Below are 18,770 nucleotides of genomic sequence, written 5' to 3' on the forward strand. Positions count from 1 at the left end.
ACTTCAAAGTTCCCACTTCCTCCAGATCCAGAAGTGCAACATTTTCTCTTCTCTCTCTCACACACACCACTCCCACCCCCACATTATTATATGTTGTGTGAGATTTGAGATTGCCTCCCTGCCAAATGCCCAAGACTCAGAAGAAATTTAAAAGCAATAACGCCTATGCTATGTGCAAACAAAGAGAAATGTCACGCTTGAAGAATTTTTTTTCAGCAGTCAACAGAAAAGAAAGGTGAGCATTAATTCACATTTGAAGGATCGGAGAAGGTGAATAGCTAGCAACGAAGCAGCTCAGAAAAAGAAACAAATGGATTTGCCTTATAAATTTTCTGCCTCGGAAATATAATAATAGCAAAAATATAGATCCAGACAGGTAACTTATAGAAGCCTGCCCATTCTGTTATCTGTAATTTAGGATGCTCCCCCCTACAATCCTGCTGCTGTCTAACTAAATCTCTGCATGGTTCAGACATTTTATATATAGGAGGAAAGAGGATTTCCCTGTGGATAAGCTTTCCAGAAGCATCTCACTGGCCACCCTTGAAAGCTGGATACCGTGTTTCTCATATTATAAGACATGTCTTATATTTATTTTTTCCTCAAAAAAACACACTATGGCTTATTTTCAAGGGATGTCTTATTTTTTTCCTCCTCCTCCTGCCGCGGCCGGCATTGCTGCTGCGCCTATCACTATGTCTTATTTTCGGAGTATGGCTTATATTCCTTGAATGCTTAAAAATCCTGCTATGGCTTATTTTATGGGTATGTCTTAAAATATGAGAAACAGGGTATTGGACTATATTGGAGTGGGGAACTTCAGTTCCAGAGGTCAAATGTAGCACTCCAAAGTTTCTCTGTCTGACCCCTGGGACTTTTCCCAGTCCACACACTTTCCCAAAGTCACATTTTTCCTAGACTAGATCTCTCATTGGGCCTGTTCTGTGCCCAGCTGGAATGTGTTGTTGATATGTGATAATGCATCTTGTTTGCCTGGTTGGAGAATAGAGAGATGTACGTGGAGCATGGCTGCATGTGGAAACCTCTCACTTTTACTGTACAAAGTTAAGAGTCACATCCTCTGGTTCCATGTGCTTTTGCCTCTGGCTCTGCCCACCACTGGCATGTGACCCCCCAGAAAGTTACCCATTGGAGGAATGTGATCATCAGGCTAGGAAAGGTTATTCACCACTGGCCTAGATGGACCCTCAGTTTAATCCACAGAGATTTCTTTTATGTTCTTTTAAAAAAAGAAAATAAACTTTACAACTGTTTTTGCTTTAGGTTATGTGACTCCTGAGAATGTTTGTGGAAGGCGGAGTTATTGGTTTGTTTTTAATATATATATTGTGTATTCTCATATTTGCATTTTTCTGTCCTGAACCACCCTGGGATCTTCAGATGAATGGGTGGTATACAAATTGAATGAATGAATGAGGCATTTTTTTTTCATTTTGTCCCCTCTTGACCTTGTCATTTCAGAAATGCTAAAAGAAACAGTGGAATAAATTAGTGCACCTTTCAGAATTTGCAAAGGGGATAAGATTCCTGTTACCAGCACATGGGACTCTTCCCATGCGAAAATCAGCAGTCTTGTGTGCAATTGTGTATTGGCAAATTTTGGAGTGCATAAGTTCACGATGGCAGCCTCCATAGGCTCAACTCTAGGAAAGTTCATAGAGCTGCAGCCAAGGAGTTCAAAAATGTAGGCCACTGTGTTAAACCTTTATATCATTATATATAGTAGATAGATAATAGAAATATGGATGGATGGATAACAGAATGGCCCTGCAACAAAATATTCTTATTATGCCCTTCATATATGCCTCTGATAGCAGAGGTAGAGTAGAGCCATTAATAACCTTATTCCCCATCAATTTGTTTAATCCTCTTTTAAAACCATTCAAGTTGGTGGCCTTTAGTACTTGTGCTGAAAGTGAATTCCATAGTTCAACTATGCACTATGTGAAGTAATGTTTTCTTTTTGTCTGTCCTGAATTTTCCAACATTCAGCTTCATCATATGCTCCCTATCAGATCTCCTCTTATTGACCTTTCCTTTAAACTAAAAATTTCCAGATATTGTAACCTTTCTACATGGGGCAGTTGCTCCACTTTGTGGATTTCTATTGCATTCAATTGTTTGCTTTTCCACTGATTTTCATGGACTACTCTCCTTTCTGTCCTAGGGGACATTTGAAAATGGCTTCTCAATGTGAACCAGGTTCCATACAATGGGAGGGTTATTTCTGCCCTTGATATAGATCTATATTCCTCTGTCCTCTTGTTCCAGCCACTCTTACAAAGTTGTCAGGTTTTCCTTTTCTTCTCAGTCTCCTAAACATTGTTTGCCATTGAGTTCATATGGACCTAGGTTTGGGATAACATCCTTATGGCCCTCCCAATTTTTTATATAACTGTATATATATTGGAGTTACCCCAGCTCAGCTGATACTTCCTAGTTTTTGGGTGGCACAATTTTGGCTTCATACTTGTAGGCATTTAGCAGACTTGAATCAGTATTAACAAACACACTTCAAAGAAAAGCACCACACTGCATGATATCCAATCAGCGTGTCTACCATTCTGTGCATAGATATATGGATCTCAGTGTTGTTTCCTGCTGACTGCATCGATTCCACATGTTAAATATATGGAGCTTTACCAAAAGAGCTTCAGTAAGTTGAATTGCAACCTTTTGTGTTTAATTATGAATGCAAACCATCTTGCAAAAAAGTGTTGCCATTTTAATCCACCAAGGTGAAGAGGAATCCCATTGAAGAAAAGAATTATCCAGTCTCTCCCCATGGACCAGAGCACTCCAGGCACTGCTGTCTTCCACTGCCTCCCGCAGTTTGGTCAAACTCATGTTGGTAGCTTTGAGAACACTGTCCAACCATCTTGTCCTCTGTCGCCCCCTTCTCCTTGTGCCCTCAATCTTTCCCAACATCAGGGTCTTTTCCAGGGAGTCTTCTCTTCTCATGAGGTGGCCAAATTGTTGGCGCCTCAGCTTCAGGATCTGCCCTCTATGCTACTCTGTCACAAACAATGGTGAGGTTTGAAAGCCATCCTAATCATCTCATTCACTTGTCCTCCAGCAGATACTATTGCTCCTGCTTGGGGGAGTGGGGAGATGCACCCTTGTCACTTTCACCCTTCACTGCACTCCTTGTGTGCATGGGAATGCCCCACTAGATCCCAGCTTGTCACTGTCAAGTATTATCTTAAGTGAAGTTCAAAGGGAATTTGGAGGTTTCTGTGCAGGCAAAACATCAAAAGAATGTTGAGAGAAGCCAGAAGAGTTTTGATTAAATGAGTGCAATTATTTTTAGGCAGTCTGCATTTCTCTAGGTAGTGACTGCATTCTACTGAAAGAAAAATGCATGGGAAATTTTGGGGTTCCTGCTTAAACAACTGGGGGATTATAATAGAAGCTAAAGGGGATTTATGAAAATAGGAACATTTCTCAGAGGGATTCCCAAAACTCCCTAGGCAAAGATGAAGGCTTTTTGTATATTAAATTGAATTTCAGATGCTACATCCACATGATTGGTCCATCTTCTGTATATAGGTGGTAATAAACTGGTGTCAGTCATGCCCATGTACTGTTTTAATGCTACATTTAGGACAGCTTTTATATGGGGGTATAAATTCCAGTTGCCATTCATTTATTTGATATCCATATATGCATAACAATGTGGTTTTTAGTTCATTTTTAGTTTATTGATTTTGTTTTTGAATGTTTTAAATTATTGTTTTTAATTCTTTTTATTGATAATTTTAGTGTTTGTTATTGTTTGGATGTGGGGGGAGGTTCAGTTCAGCTCATATTTGAAGGCCACATAGTAGGGGGCAGTGTACATATTTGTGCACAGATGAGTGAAAATAGCATAAAATGCACTGTATTAGGGAAAATTGCTTTCCAAAAAATGTGTTTATTAGGCAAAAATGTTAGGCGAAATGCATGCTAAACTGCAGCAGTTTTTCCCTAAGGACTAACTTACATGGGAAAGTGAAGAACTCGGGTTGCCAGGCTCAAGAGAGGACAGGACTTCTGTGCCTTTAATTGCCCTGCTCTCTTTTGAGTCTGGAAACCTTAAAGGGAAACCAGCAGACCCTTTGCTTGGAAATTAAACAAAGGGTCTGCTGGTTTCTCTTTAAGGTTTCCAGACTCAAAAGAGAGCAGGGCAATTAAAGACACAGAAGTCCTGTCCTCTCTTGAGTCTGGCAACCTTATGAAGAACTCAGCTTAAGGTTGGAAAAAATGAGAACCCAAAATTGACATCGATGACAGGGATAAACATAAGTTGTGCCACTTCCTGATCCCTCTGCAGCCATTTGGTTAGATCCAAATATTTCCTTTCAAAAGTAAAAAGTTTCTTATCTTTAAGAGCTATAATTTACAGAGTTATCTGGGAATAATGTTTGACTATTCAACCATTATGAAAATTGTAGTTCTGTAATTGGACTAGGGGGTCTCCTGGCAAATGTCAACACCTTTAAAAACTATAGTATCCAAAATTATTTGGGGAAGCCATGGCTGTTTAAAGTGGTATGCTCCTGCTTTGAATGTGTAGTATGGATCAGTGGTGAATGGTGCCGCTTGGCTGCCCGGGGCGGCACCCCCTGGGGGTGGGGCATTGCTCCGCAGCGTGCACACGTCATGACACATGCATCGTGATGTCACGGCGCACGACATGCATGCCAGGACGGACTGCACATGTCTGCACATGCGCAGTCCATCCAGGTGGCAGGTGCGCTCTGAAGCAGAGCACACTACAGAGCGGTTTGCTGGTCCCGACGCCCGGCAACCCACTCCGTAGCGCGCTCTTTTTCTTCCTGCTCGGGCGGAGGAGGCAAGGGGCGGGCTGGGGGGCTGCCCCCGTGTGCTACCCTGTGTCGCCCCCCCCAAGTGGAGCTAATATGGACTAGGGGCGGACCACCCCCTACGCCCCTCCCTTGCTAAATGCCTGGTGTGGATGGGGCTGCAGTCTCTCTCTGTTTATTATTTTTCTACTCTTCAGTTCAATTGCTTTGTGAATTTCACCACAAAAATCCATATCCCTGTGAATTTCTCATTAAATATACATATTTGTACGCAACTTTGCATAATAAATGCATTCTTTTCTAAGCAATTACCCCCACAGTCAAACCTCGGTTTACGTCTACCTCTGTTTGCGACCGCTTCGGCAAGCGACCGCCGCGGACCCGGAAGTCTTTACATCCAGGTTCCGTGGCATCGGATGCATAGACGCAATCTGCGCAGCGAGCGCGTGCACAGAAGCGCTCTATTAGCGCTTCGCGCACGCGCAAAAGCATGCCTTCAGGGAGCGACCGCTTCGGTGAGCGACCGCCTCCGCAGAACCAATTGCGGTCGCAAACCAAAGTACCACTGTATTAGAATGAATTTCTGTGACTTAAAAAAAACAATAATAAAGATTTTTGTGCACACTTTCCCTTAACTCACACCAGTTTTAATGCATTTTTGGTTGGAGAAGTAAATCTCAAAATTTGGAGACGTGTAAATTTGGAGGGATAGCTTACATATAGTTTTGGGAAGTATGAATTAGGTAGATTTCTATTAATATGTGAACAGAACGCATCTATCCTCCTCTTTAGACTTGTATGTTGTGAGGCAGAAGATGGGGAATTGTCTGCAGGTTATGGGAATAGTGGTGGTGGTATTTTTGCATGACTAGTTGTTGTTTTCTGAGAGAGCTGGCCTGACTCAATTAATGCATTATCTATACATGGCTTGTTCACCTTACTGCTTGGCCAAGTTAATAAGTCACCTGTGTAGGAGCAAGGTATGCTTCAAGCTAGTCATTAGTGTGTCTGTATGTATGTTAAGAGTGCCTGAAGGGTTATTTTGTACAGATGCTTCTTTTTGACACTAAATGCTTAACTGCAAGCCTATGCATGAAAGAACAAGCCCTGAATAACTGGGATAAGTTTGCAATCCTAACAATATAAGTTTCTCTTTTTCTCTTTCCCTGAGCTCAGCCTGACTTGGATTCATTGACTACTGAATAGTGGAGAGGGATGAGAACCTCTAATGTTAGAGGTCAAAAACTGGGACCCAGTGACTTAGCTTTCCTTCTTTCTTTCTTGTGTATATAATGGCAAAAATATTCAATAAATTGGGGGGGGGAGAGATGAAGTTTCTTCTGAGCCCTACCAGTAAGTATTCAAACTTTACTGCCAATGCCTACCCCAAATTTAATATCCCTTACTTTTTAATTGGCAGGATCTGAATAAGAGCTATCTGCAGTTTTACCATGAAGCGGTCTTTCATTTGTTAAAAATGATAGTAATGCATTTTAGCACACTTTTAAAAAATCTGCTGAAGTGTTGTCCCTCTAAGAATGTGATGAGAGATACTGGCATTGACATGAGCAACTTTTTGGGATCTTCTCATTTGATCAGTGTACCATTGCTCGAAAATTACCCTCGCCCGACTTGATCAGTCAGAGAACCATTAATTTTTCAGGCCTTTCTTTGAAAATCATTATAATTTATTTAGCTCTTTTCTTTTGTACAAAGGAGGAAAGATACTTCAGTGTTTTCCTCCTTGCTTTGCTGTCTCATTTTTATTTATCCTTCCTTCTTGTTTAGCAGTATTATTCCAAGTAATCGGAAATGCCAGCATTGTGTGTGTGTGTGTGTGTGTGTGTGTGTGTTTAATTCCCTGGGTATCTGCCATATTCAAATGAATGCCACAAAGGCTCTAATCAATAAAATTAATTCAACCACCAGCTGAAATTGAGCTTGTGAATGATAAATGCTTCCATGGTCATTATAGCTAGGCAAATTTGAGATTACCTCCTTGACTAGTCAACAAGAAAAGTTTCCCAGCCAATATTGTTATCACATCATTCTGATCAAGCAGTTCATTTGGATTTCATGTTAAGACAAATCCCCAGACAAGTAAAGAGGGCATTTGCCTATTTACCATCAGAAAGATTTGAATTATTATTCATTTTTCTCAGGTTGAGATTAAATGGGAGATGAGTTTTGATTTCTCAGCATTCATTTATTCCCTGCAAGTTTACCAAAGTCTGCAAGAATCTTCTGTCACTCTAAATAATTGGTCTAATTTGAATATATCCTGCTATCACAAAGTACCAGCCATTAAAGATGAATGTTTTATCAATATTTAATTTTCTGTTTCAAAATTTACCTTTAGTGGTAACTAAAACCATCTTGAATTCCTGGCAGAAATTATTAATAGATTAAATGTGGAAGTCAAGGTAAGCCATGGACAGTACTGGGAGATAGAATGGAGGTATCAAGCAGTAAATTCCATTAAATTTCAGTCTTCCTGCTGTGGAATCACAGGTTCCTCCCTCCAACCCAGATTGCCGGGCAGTGCACAGATATCTGTCCAGGAGGTCCAGGTGATAATTCCATCTATAATCAAGGCTCAAGGCTCTGTGAATCGTAGGAGGACCTTCTTGGGTATGGCTCCTCAATTGTGTTATTCTCTCTTCTTGGAGATATATTTGTCTGTGTTTGTTGATGTCCTTTCATCGTTTACTGAACATGGATTTGTTCTACATGGCCTTTGGAGGTTGGTTAGATGACCACCTCTTCCTACTGCTGCTAGATTATATTTTATGCTGCTGCTGTTATTATGATAGTTGTTTTTTTTTAATGTTTTTATGTGGATGCTTTACTCTGCGTGAGGTGATGATGATTATGATGAAAATGACGATGATAAATTGTCTACCACCCATGGGAACTTCAGTTGAACAATGGTTTTAAAATAAGACAAATTATACATGAAGGAAACTTCTACCCCCAATTCCCCCACTCATCCTGCTAGCTCTGAAGCTCTAGATAGACATTCCCCACATGTAGGAAAACCAAGTACAGAATGAGGATTGGGGTCACACTGCTGGCCAAGTCCCCAAGTGATGCCCATGGCTATATTTGAGTATGGAAAACTGGAGAGGAAATGCTACATGCAGGCAGCTATGCGGATATAAGTACTGCATGTGAGCTGAATCACATCGTCACATTTAGACTTCCCTCTTCATGTGCAAATGTCAGGGATAGTGATAGCTAAGCAGTTGAGTGGACCTCCTTAGTAGCAGTTAGTGGGGAAGGGCAGTGGAGCTTACCTGGCCTATCACCACTGTCACAGCAGCTGCCAGGAGAGAGGGGGGCAAGGCAGTGGCAAGGTCAGCACAGTGTAGATGAGTCAATATCAGATTGAACTACACTGACCTCCCTCCCTCCCTCCCAGTAATCCACAGTGACTACTCTATGCTAACTGCTAATGGGCCAGCATCTCCTTCTTCATTGGGTTACCTGACATGTGGTCCACATGTAAATAAGACTTGGAATTAGCATTTTGTGTTCATATCACACAAGATAAAGTGACTGCAAATTTATTAAAGAAATAAAATAATATATCTGATCAAGTTATCTCCCCTCTTTTATGGAAGAGGGAATTCTATTTTTCATAAAATCCAGCTCAAATCAATTTCCAGCATACAAAAACTGTGTTCAAGACATTAAGATTTGCATGCCTAGTTCTCTTCTGCAGGGTGCTGTAAATATCATCTAACAATTTGGACTTAAGCAAAGATGAATTAAGAAGCTGGCTGCAACTAATGAATAATAATGAACCTTAGAAACTTGATCAATGTGAAGCACATATTATAGTAAGGGTGCTCTTAAGTTCCATTAATCACAAGTTACCTTGATGAAATAAGAATGAAACAAACAAACAAAGAAGGAAGTTGTGTTGCAATGAGTTAAATTGTTGTTGTTTAGTCGTTTAGTCGTATCCGACTCTTCGTGACCCCATAGACCAGAGCATGCCAGGCACTCCACTGCCTCCCGCAGTTTGGTCAAACTCATGTTCCTAGCTTCGAGAACACTGTCCAACCATCTCATCCTCTGTCGTCCCCTTCTCCTTGTGCCCTCCGTCTTTCCCAACATCAGGGTCTTTTCCAGAGAGTCTTCTCTTCTCATGAGGTGGTCAAAGTATTGGAGCCTCAGCTTCAGAATCTGTCCTTCCAGTGAGCACTCGGGGCTGATTTCCTTCAGAATGGATATGTTTGATCTTCTTGCAGTCCATGGGACTCTAAAGAGTCTCCTCCAGCACCATAATTCAAAAGCATCAATTCTTCAGCGATCAGCCTTCTTTAAATACTAGTGTTTATATAGGGACTCCGTTGTGGCCAGTCTGAGATGGGCAGGGCAGGGAGAGTGCTATTTGCTAGCTGGACCTCATCTCACTGTGGTGTAGTTAGTAGAGAGCTGAATTAGGACCTAAGACCAGGGCTGAAATTCTCACTTAGTCATAAAGCTCACTATGTGACCTTGGGCCAGTCACAGTCTCTCAGTCTAACCCACCTCACAGGATTGTTTGAGAGTAGGAGAATCGGAAGCAGGAAAACCATGTACAACACCTTTAGCTCTTTGCAAGAAAGGCAGGGCATGAATACAGATATTGGCCAAGGTGGTGCAACAGGTGTGACTCTTCTTAACTTTGTACTGTAAAAGTAAAAGGTTTCCACATACACCCACACTTCATCTCTTCACGCTCCATCCAAACAAGCATGAGATATTGTCTCAGTGCAAGGACACATTCCAATGAGCAAACAACACTAAGAAGGACACAGAGCAAGGCTACTGAGGAGCACAGTCTGGGGATAGGAGGTGTGAATGGGAAGGACTGAGATCTAAGGGCCATACAGAAATACAAGGAGAGCCAAACCCAACATTTTGGTCACTGTTCTATGAATTACACCTGGAGTATTTTATTTATAAGAACATAAGAAGTGTTCTTCTATTGAGTTAAACCATTGCTCAGCATTGTCTACAATGTCCGCAGTGGCTTGCTAGGATTGCAGACAGGATCTCTCCCAGACATATCTAGAGAAGTCAGAGACTGAATACGGAACTTTCTCCTTGCAAAGTTGTGCTACAGTGTCTCTAAATGCTCACACTATCCAATCTATTCTGTCTGTATCAGTATTTAGTTCCTCACATAATTCTCTTGTTCACTGATCTTCCCAGGAGGTCCCTATCTATGTTCAGAAGCCTCTCTCTCCATGGGATGCTCTCAAATACTAAACTCCTGGAGAATATTCTTTACAGAACTTCACATTTCAGAGTTTTCTTTTCTTCTACATCACCCTTTTCTCATTTAAACTTTCCCTAGTCTAATAACTCGCAGTATGAAAGAACATATAAGTTTGCATACTCAGATGATCAAATACAGCTGCATTTCAATCATTTCCTAGGAGTGAATTCAAATTATTAGGGCCGATTGGGGTAGATGCCAGAAATAAGTCTACAACTCAAACCTTGGAGTGAGAGGGGGGGGGGAGATCCATGGGAAGACTGACACAGTTATGTGCAGGCAATTTCCTTTGTGCCTAGAGTTATCATCACCATCACCAAATTTTATTACTTATATGTCACCCATCCGAATGGATGGCCCCAGCCCTTTGGACAGCTCACCTGTGTTTGGTCCAATTCAGAATGAGGTTTTTTTTGCCATCGTTGCTCTAGCCATTTTAATAATTGTTTTACCACCCTCAGCCCTGGGGAAAACCTGGGGGCCATCCAAGCTCCATACAGTCAGAGAGTGCTTTTAAGAGCCAGACCAGGCATCCCCAAACTTCGGCCCTCCAGATGTTTTGGACTACAATTCCCATCTTCCCTCACCACTGGTCCTGCTAGCTAGGGATCATGGGAGTTGTAGGCCAAAACATCTGGAGGGCCACAGTTTGAGGATGCCTGAGCCAGACAGTCCTGGTTAACTCCACATTCCAGTGGGCCACCAGGCAATCAGGTGAGAGGGCATCAATATAAGATAATACATCCCCCAACACTCTCTGGAAGCCATTTTGATCCATTTAGTGGCAGAGGGGACCTTCAAATTGGTCCTACCTTCCTGTGGAGGCGATGGGTCGCAGGGTTCAGTTGCACCAGGAAGTGATCTGACCATGGCACTTCTTTTGTTTTCCACTGGAACTATGAGATGCCAACTATGAGCAGGGCAAGATTTATCCAGGGACAGCCTCATGAAGGCCATGCTTTCCATGAAGTCCTGAGCAGCCCATTGTAAGGTCTTATCAGTATGGATGTTAAAATCAGCAAGGAACACCAAATTAGATGTCTCCGGCTGAACATCTGCCACAACCTGAAGCAGCTCAGTCAGGGAGATTTCAGGGATCGAACCTGGAGCCTTCTGTATGCAAGGCAGTTGCCTACCAGTGGCATAGCTAGCTGCTTGGGTGCCTGGTGTGGTGGGCGCATCCTGCCACCTCTCCCTCAACTGCAGGGTGGCTGAGGGAGAGGTGGTGGGCAGGCGCATTCCCCACGCTGCTTCAGGCAGCACAGAGCCTGCAGGTGCCCAAGCCACCACATCACTCCCAGGAGAGCTGCATGGCTCGGGCACACTGCAGGCCCCGCAGTAAGTGCCGGGGCCCGTGGTGTGGCACCCAGTGCCAGCCACGTTTTGTTACATTTGTTGACTTTGACTGAACTAAAAAGTTTCATGAGCCCATTTTTTTTTTAAAAAAAACCCTCATATTTTTTGTCATCCCCCTCAGTGAAGATACCTGGGGTGGTCCACACCCCCTATACCCCCTTCCTCTGCCACTGTCTACCACTGAGCTACAACCAACTATTAGAGACACAAACAGTATACTCATTGAATGTTACATTAGACTCAACTATTTTGTACATTTGTTGAATGTAATGTGTGAACACCCCTAAATACAGCAATCAATCAATCAATCATTAATCTATCAATTAATCTATTAAGCCTATTTCAGGTCTGCTTCCATTTTGAAATTTCTTAAGTCCATCCCTTCTCATGTCAATACAACTCAGTATTGCTTTAACACAAACGCAAAAATCCATAAAGAAATCCAGCACCTTCTAGACCAATGCCTTTTGGATTTCTCTAAACTTTGCAATGTAGTTCTCAGAGGATTCCTTTAATCATAGTTGTAAATCTGTTGTGGCGGTTGTTGTTGTAAGAAGTATAATTTCTACTCCAAGCAGCTAGAAAGCCTGGCTGTCTCTATGCCAAGTAAATGACATTCAAAATGTGTCTGCAAATGCTTGTAGGGATGGTGTGACATGACAATGTGCTGTCCTTTCCAGGGGCATTGTACAGAATGTCATGCCCCAATAGGTGTGTGTGTGTGTGTGTGTGTGTGTGTGTTATGTATTTCTGTACAGTGCTGCTGGAAGCAATGGTTTATCATCATATATTGTCATCAACAAGGACATTCCAGACCCATTTTCATAGTGGTCAGCAGTAGCTGGACTTCTTAGTCTCTATTGTGTATTTATTCACTAATGTGAATCCAGAAACATGAGTATATATTTTTGCATACCCAATCATACTTTTCTGTACTTCTTGGACATACTGAAACTTGGCACACATGGAAGTAAAAAAGGATTTTGTTTTTTTTAATCTAATCATGTTTTCTCTCAGATAAAAGTCACACCAGTCACCACTCCTTGTCACTCATGCATCTCAATAGTATTAAATATGCAATTATTTGGTGATTATATATTAAATTAATCAAATGACAGGGTCCACAGAGTGGCATATGATTAACAATTAATTAATGATGAAATATTTAATATGCAACATCTGATGGTGATAAAACATTGCATAACAAAATCTCCATGAAAAATGATGCTCTTCAAGTGTCTACCACTTCCAGTTTCCTGATCAGACCTGTCTTCTTCTTCAGATGTTTCTTTCTCCATGTGATTAACAGTGTGTGGAGAAGGAAATGGGTGTGTGTTCTTAAGTGCAGAAGGTTTCTGGAATCTCCAGGAAGAGGTGAGAGAGACCCCTGTCTGAAATCCTGCTGCCTGTCAATGTAGACAATACTGAGCTAAATGGACCAACGGCTTGACTCAGCATTGCCAATTGTTGGAGATGATGGGAATTGTAGTTCAACATCATCCAGGGACCTAAGGTTGAAAAACACTGGACAGCTAGAGCAGGCTCTCTACTACAGGCAGTTGCCCTCCAATTTATGGATAGTGATGGAAATGATGGCGGGGTGGACCAGGAAAGCATGTTCATTTTCACTTTCTTCATCCTCCTCTGTGCAATGTTAATTGCATGGATAAAGGAATTCCTAGATTGATACAAGATTATCAATTGGGTGAATGATTGTTATTAGTAAAACATAGGTAGGTATGGCCCTGATCTGGACCCTTGCAAATGGGTGTGTGTGTGTGTGTGTGTGAGAGAGAGAGAGAGAGAGAGAGAGAGAGAGAGAGAGAGAGAGAGAGAGAGAGAGAGTGTGTGTGTGTGTGTGTGTGTGTGTGAGAGAGAGAGAGAGAGAGAGAGAGAGAGAGAGAGAGAGAGAGAGAGAGAGAGAGAGAGAGAGAGAGAGAGACGTGTTTATCAGAAAGGGAGGTCCCATTGTCGCTTGCTATTCAAGAAAAATAACTTTAATGTGCCATTTGGTCTTTACCAAATGAGAGTCCTCTCATACTGTAGATGTTGCTGGGAGAAAGCTTAAGCTAAAAGGAAGTAATCTGATCAATGTGCAGTGGCCAACTCAGTGCTCAGTGATTAATATGGATGCAAGCTCACAGGATTTGAAATTTTAATAGCTGCTAAGGCAAAAAGACCACAATTAATAAGGGAATGTCAGAACAGTTCCTACCCTTTTTTTAATTCATTTTGATTTATGAAACTTCAAGGTGAATATGATGAATGTTACAGCTTTTGTCAGATCATAATGGGATATCTATTCTTAACAGGATGTGGGGCTGAATGGCATGCATTATTCTCCAAGGAAGCTTGTCTCTTTCCATGTACAAATGACGTGTTGACATTTGAGCACACAAATGCCACACTAATTCTGATTATTACAAAATTAGTTGGGGATGCATATCAGCTTGGCCAGTCGCTGTGTTTTTTTCTTGAGGGTCTTGACTTTACCCTCAGGGTCTTGAAGCAAAAGCTTATGTGCTATGGATCTGCACATGGAAATTTTGGCAACACATATTCTAATTATAAATATAGCAACAAATCAAATGTGTCCGCCCCTTTAAAATGTTTAAAATCAAAGAATCTGGAAGATGCAAGGGTCCCAATCTGTATGGAGTGCCTAGTTAAGCTGAATTGTGTGAGAGTAGGATGCCTTTGCAAATGTCGCACTATATACCAAGGAAAATGGGATATGTGATGTATGCAATATTGGAACTGGGCCCAGTGATGGTTCCCTTTCACTATGTGCTTACCCTACACTTGAGGAGGGTTCCAGTGACATCCCAAATGGTGAAACAATGCATTAAGTGGGTTGCAAGGCCATGTGGGCTCTCCCTGCCTATGACTGCTGCCCCCTGCCCCACTAATGAGACATGTTAGGCCATAAGAACACCTGCCTCCTTTCCTGCCCCAGGAAGAGGAAGGGGGGAAATACAGCAGTTGGTCTTGCCAGTACTGGCAGGGTGATGACAATGAAGCAGAGAGTTTCTCACTTTTGTCCCTAGCCACTGCTGCAGTTTCTCACTTTCTACTTCAGGTGGTGGGCAAGGAGACAGGACTCTCTGTGGAAGCCTGTATGGTGGGACATGAAGGGGAGACAGCGGGGTGGGGGGCAGTAGTGCAGCTCTTTGCTGGCTAGTGGAGAATGTATAGGTCTGCCACTACCTTCAGAATGAATCTCACTGATTCAGCAAGGAAGATTTAAACATGAAAGTCAGATCATGTGCACGCAGTTGATGGAAATGTGCATCCCATCCAGAAGGCAATACTCATCTGGGTCACATTCAAATGAGTGAATGCATGTTTTATGGCAGTGCAGATGTGCATTCCCATCTGGGGTCAGAGCTTGCTGTGCATGACTAGAGGTACATTGAGGTCCATCCTAAAATACAATGAACATTATAACTACGGTGAAGAAACTAGTGCACGGCTGCCCATGAGTTCAGCAGTTCATTAATCTTTTTTGTACTTTTGCGATGGATGTTAGAGGCCTCTAAACTACGACTTGACTAGAGTATTCCCAATGCAAAGGCTCTGAAAATGAGTGGTTCTTCTAAAATGATTTAAATATTGAATAACCCATCAGAGATTTATGCATGTGAAGATCACAGTTGATTTAAGCAGCTACATTAAGTGAAGAAAAAGCCTCATTGAACAAAGTCGGTATACTTCTGAATATTCATTCATAGGATTTCCCTGCAGCTTCTATTCATTATTCTTATGTTTTTATTTATTTTACAAGTGTATTGCTGAAGCTTTCAAAGCAATGGACAACAGGATAAACTGTGCCTTTCACGACTGTGTCGCAGGCAGAAATTGAACAGGTTAAGCCTTTTCTAGTATGGAAATACAATTATGGGAAAGTTTCACCTGTTTGCATTCTTCCTGTGAGACATTTTATTGCAGGGGGCAGCAAACTTTTTCAGCAGGGGGCTGGTTCACTGTCCCTCAGACCTTGTGGGGGGGGCAGACTATCTTTTTTGGGGGGGTATGAATGAATTCCTATGCCCCACAAATAGCCCAGAGATGCATTTTAAATAAAAGGGCTTATGTAAAAACATGCTGATTCCAGAACCGTCCGCAGGCCAGATTTAGAAGGCTATTGGGCCGGATCTGGCCCCCAGGCCTTAGTTTGCCTATCCATGTTTTATTGCATACCTCACCATTGTTTTGTTTTTGGGTAGGGGCTTTATTACACCTTCAAATAATGACACAAATTTTCCCATGACCCAAGGAATACACAAATTGTATACACATCTGTTTCCTCTTTTGTGAGTAGGTCAGAGGGCCCAATCCACATGCAGTGTACCAGGAACAGAAAATCCATTTGTCTGCCCTGCTGTGAGGGTGCATAGATGGATAGAAAAGGCTCCTTGATTCAGAACTTATCCTCAAGGGATCAGGAGAAGCTACACAACCTCGGGTGTGCAGCTGAACCTGTTTTGCCCCTCACACTAGTCAAGTCCAAATAAAGCTCTTGTACACAATATGGAAAGACACCTAACTAATCTTGCTAATCTCCTTTATTTTTAATCTGGGTTTCCTTTCTTCTGTGAGAAATATGCCATGTCTCATTTGTCAGAGCAGATATCACTCAAAACACCACCTAAAGTGATACAATCTCAAAGTCACAGATCATCTAGGAAGTTATCTAAAGATGTAACTTTTTAAAAGAAGCAGCAGCAAACACTAGATGCTGTTAAAAATAATATATGCTTCCAACTTTTTTCATCCAGATAGGCATATTCTAATATGTATTTTAGTCAAAAAGATTGCAGGTGAGTTTATTCCTCCCCGCCCCCCTTCACCATATCTTTTGCAGCAGTTTATAAAATGACTGAATTCATACCTGCTACCCAGAATTCCCAGATGGTGCCAAGAAGAACCTTTTACCCTAGTGGAAATAATCATTGTTACTTCGTAATCCATTTCCCCAGCTCCCAGTGCCACAGTTCCTTATCAATCAGCTGCAGTTGGATAATTTAGGCTGAACGTTGGCTGCCATTTTCTGTACACTTTGTAAAAGGGCAAACACCTTAAGCGGTTTTGAAGTTTACAGTAATGATTTTACTTCCTCGTTCTTTTCTGTGAAGAAACAATCTAAAGCCAGGGTCCTTTGGGAATAATAGTTTTCTTAAGAAAATCAAAGAGGTAAGCCAATCTTTATCAGTGTTTGATTATTTGCCCATTAAGTAGCCAACAACCCCACCCATGCAAACAATTGTTATTGTTGTAGTTCAGCTGATATTTAATCTATTTTTTTTATAACGTTGTTTAAATGCCTTCACATCTTCAGCACAGTCAGCAGGACTGAAAAATGCTTAAAGTGGTGTGCAACTGCATATAAAAATGTAATAGAAACCCTGATAATATGTACCCAGAGCTTAAAGATGTAATGAAGAAGATCTAGAGATTGCATATTTAAGTAAATGCCTGCAATGTTTTGGACCAGTTCTGTAAGGAAACAAAAATGAAACCACTTATTTATAATGTGCGAACATAAACATGACCAGTAACATGGGATTCCCAAGAGAATGCTATAAACTGATGTGATAGCTGATTATTTGGGGCAATGCAGTACGGGAAACACGGGAAACATGGGAGCAGGTATATTGTAGGCTCCCCCAGATAGCCTGTTTGTTGAATGGCACTTGCTGGGAATTACAAGTGAGGTGAGTTGCTATTGAACTCAGGTCATGCTAGCTGGTTTCTCCATAAGAATCTGATTGCCCAGTGTCAGAAAAGAATGCTGGACTGAATGGACTTATGGCCTGATCAGTGTGGCTTTTCTTAAAGTGCCTATATTTCTCAAAATCTTCAAAAATCTACAGAAATGACTCATGCAAAAAAAATTGCCCAGATGCCCATAGATCAGGCTTCCTCAACCTTGGCCATCAAGATGTTTTGAGACTACAGTTCCCATCATCCCTGACCACTGGTTCTGCTAGCTAGGGATCATGGGAGTTGTAGGCCAAAAACATCTGGAGGGCTGAGGTTGAAGAAGCCTGCCATAGATACTTGTCAAGTGATGTGTCAGAATTCCTCAGGTGAATGTGATGCCTACATCATTCATAGAGGAGCCCTGTATATTTAGCTCAACAGCCTTCTGCCTTCTCTCAGGCTCTACGCTGTGATGTAGCATACTGTAGCTACAATTCTGGCACATCTGGAAAGCATATTTACACTGGGGCACAATTTACTGTTGCTCAATTTGTCAGTTTAGAAAGCACCAATCAAAAGCACAATTTTATTGCTGTTGCTAAGGCAATGACTATGAAAGTTTGCTTTTCTCCTGCTGTTGCTTCCTAGCACTTCCGTTTTTCAGTTCACTTAAACAGCTGTTGCAGAAACAAACAGATTACTCCTACCATAGAAAATAGCCTTAGAATTTAGATCATCCAAATAGCCCAAATTCAATTAGAAACGGTTCCCCCTCTCTCTCTCTTAAGCAATCAAGGATAATTGCTATGGCCTATATGAAACAGGTACTCAACTTCACAAAGGAATCCTTTAGACCTTAAAATCAGGTGCCATGTAGGGATGTTTGAATAATCTGTTCATTGCAATCTATGATTTGACTTGATCTGCTCATCCCTTACTAATGTGCAGGTCTATATTTATTATTATTTTAAACAAATTTATAAACTGCTATCCAACTTGAGGCCATCAAAGTGGTGTAAAAAAAGGTAAAAATAAATACCAAACATCACCAACAGGTACCATGATACTAGGTGCCTGTCTAATTTTGGATAGTAATTGAGTTTTGAGAGAAAATTACCGTAATTAAGAAATTAACATTTTGAGAGTAAATATATTTAAAATACAAAATTCTTTAAAAATCCACAGATTGATGCAGGAACATGACTGAACAAAGTTATAAGTGAATACATGCAAAAAGGACAAAAACTAGAAATTGACTGATCTGTCCATCTCTAGTGACCTCATTTGAATTCTTTCATTATCCCTTGCTAAAGTGCTAGCTGCACTTTGAATTATGAGGTCAGCATGACACCATCACGTGACTGACTGAGACACAGCATCTACTTCTGCTACTCCAACATTTGCATTTAATGTGCATTTAATGTGTAGTGAGCTCAATCCTGTAGAACTCTCTTGCAACTGAGCTTAGATAGGCACCCTTCTTGCTGAACTTCATATGGAGAGAGCTTATGACCAGCACTTGTAAACCAGGGCATTTGTGGGGGCATTTTGAGGGGGAGCCTTGGAGCACTGTCTTACGGTGTACCAAGAGACATGGATGATGAAGTATCTGC

Source organism: Zootoca vivipara, chromosome 6, assembly GCF_965207765.1.
Source record: "Zootoca vivipara chromosome 6, rZooViv2.hap1.1, whole genome shotgun sequence".
NCBI classification, from domain to species: Eukaryota; Metazoa; Chordata; class Lepidosauria; order Squamata; family Lacertidae; genus Zootoca; species Zootoca vivipara.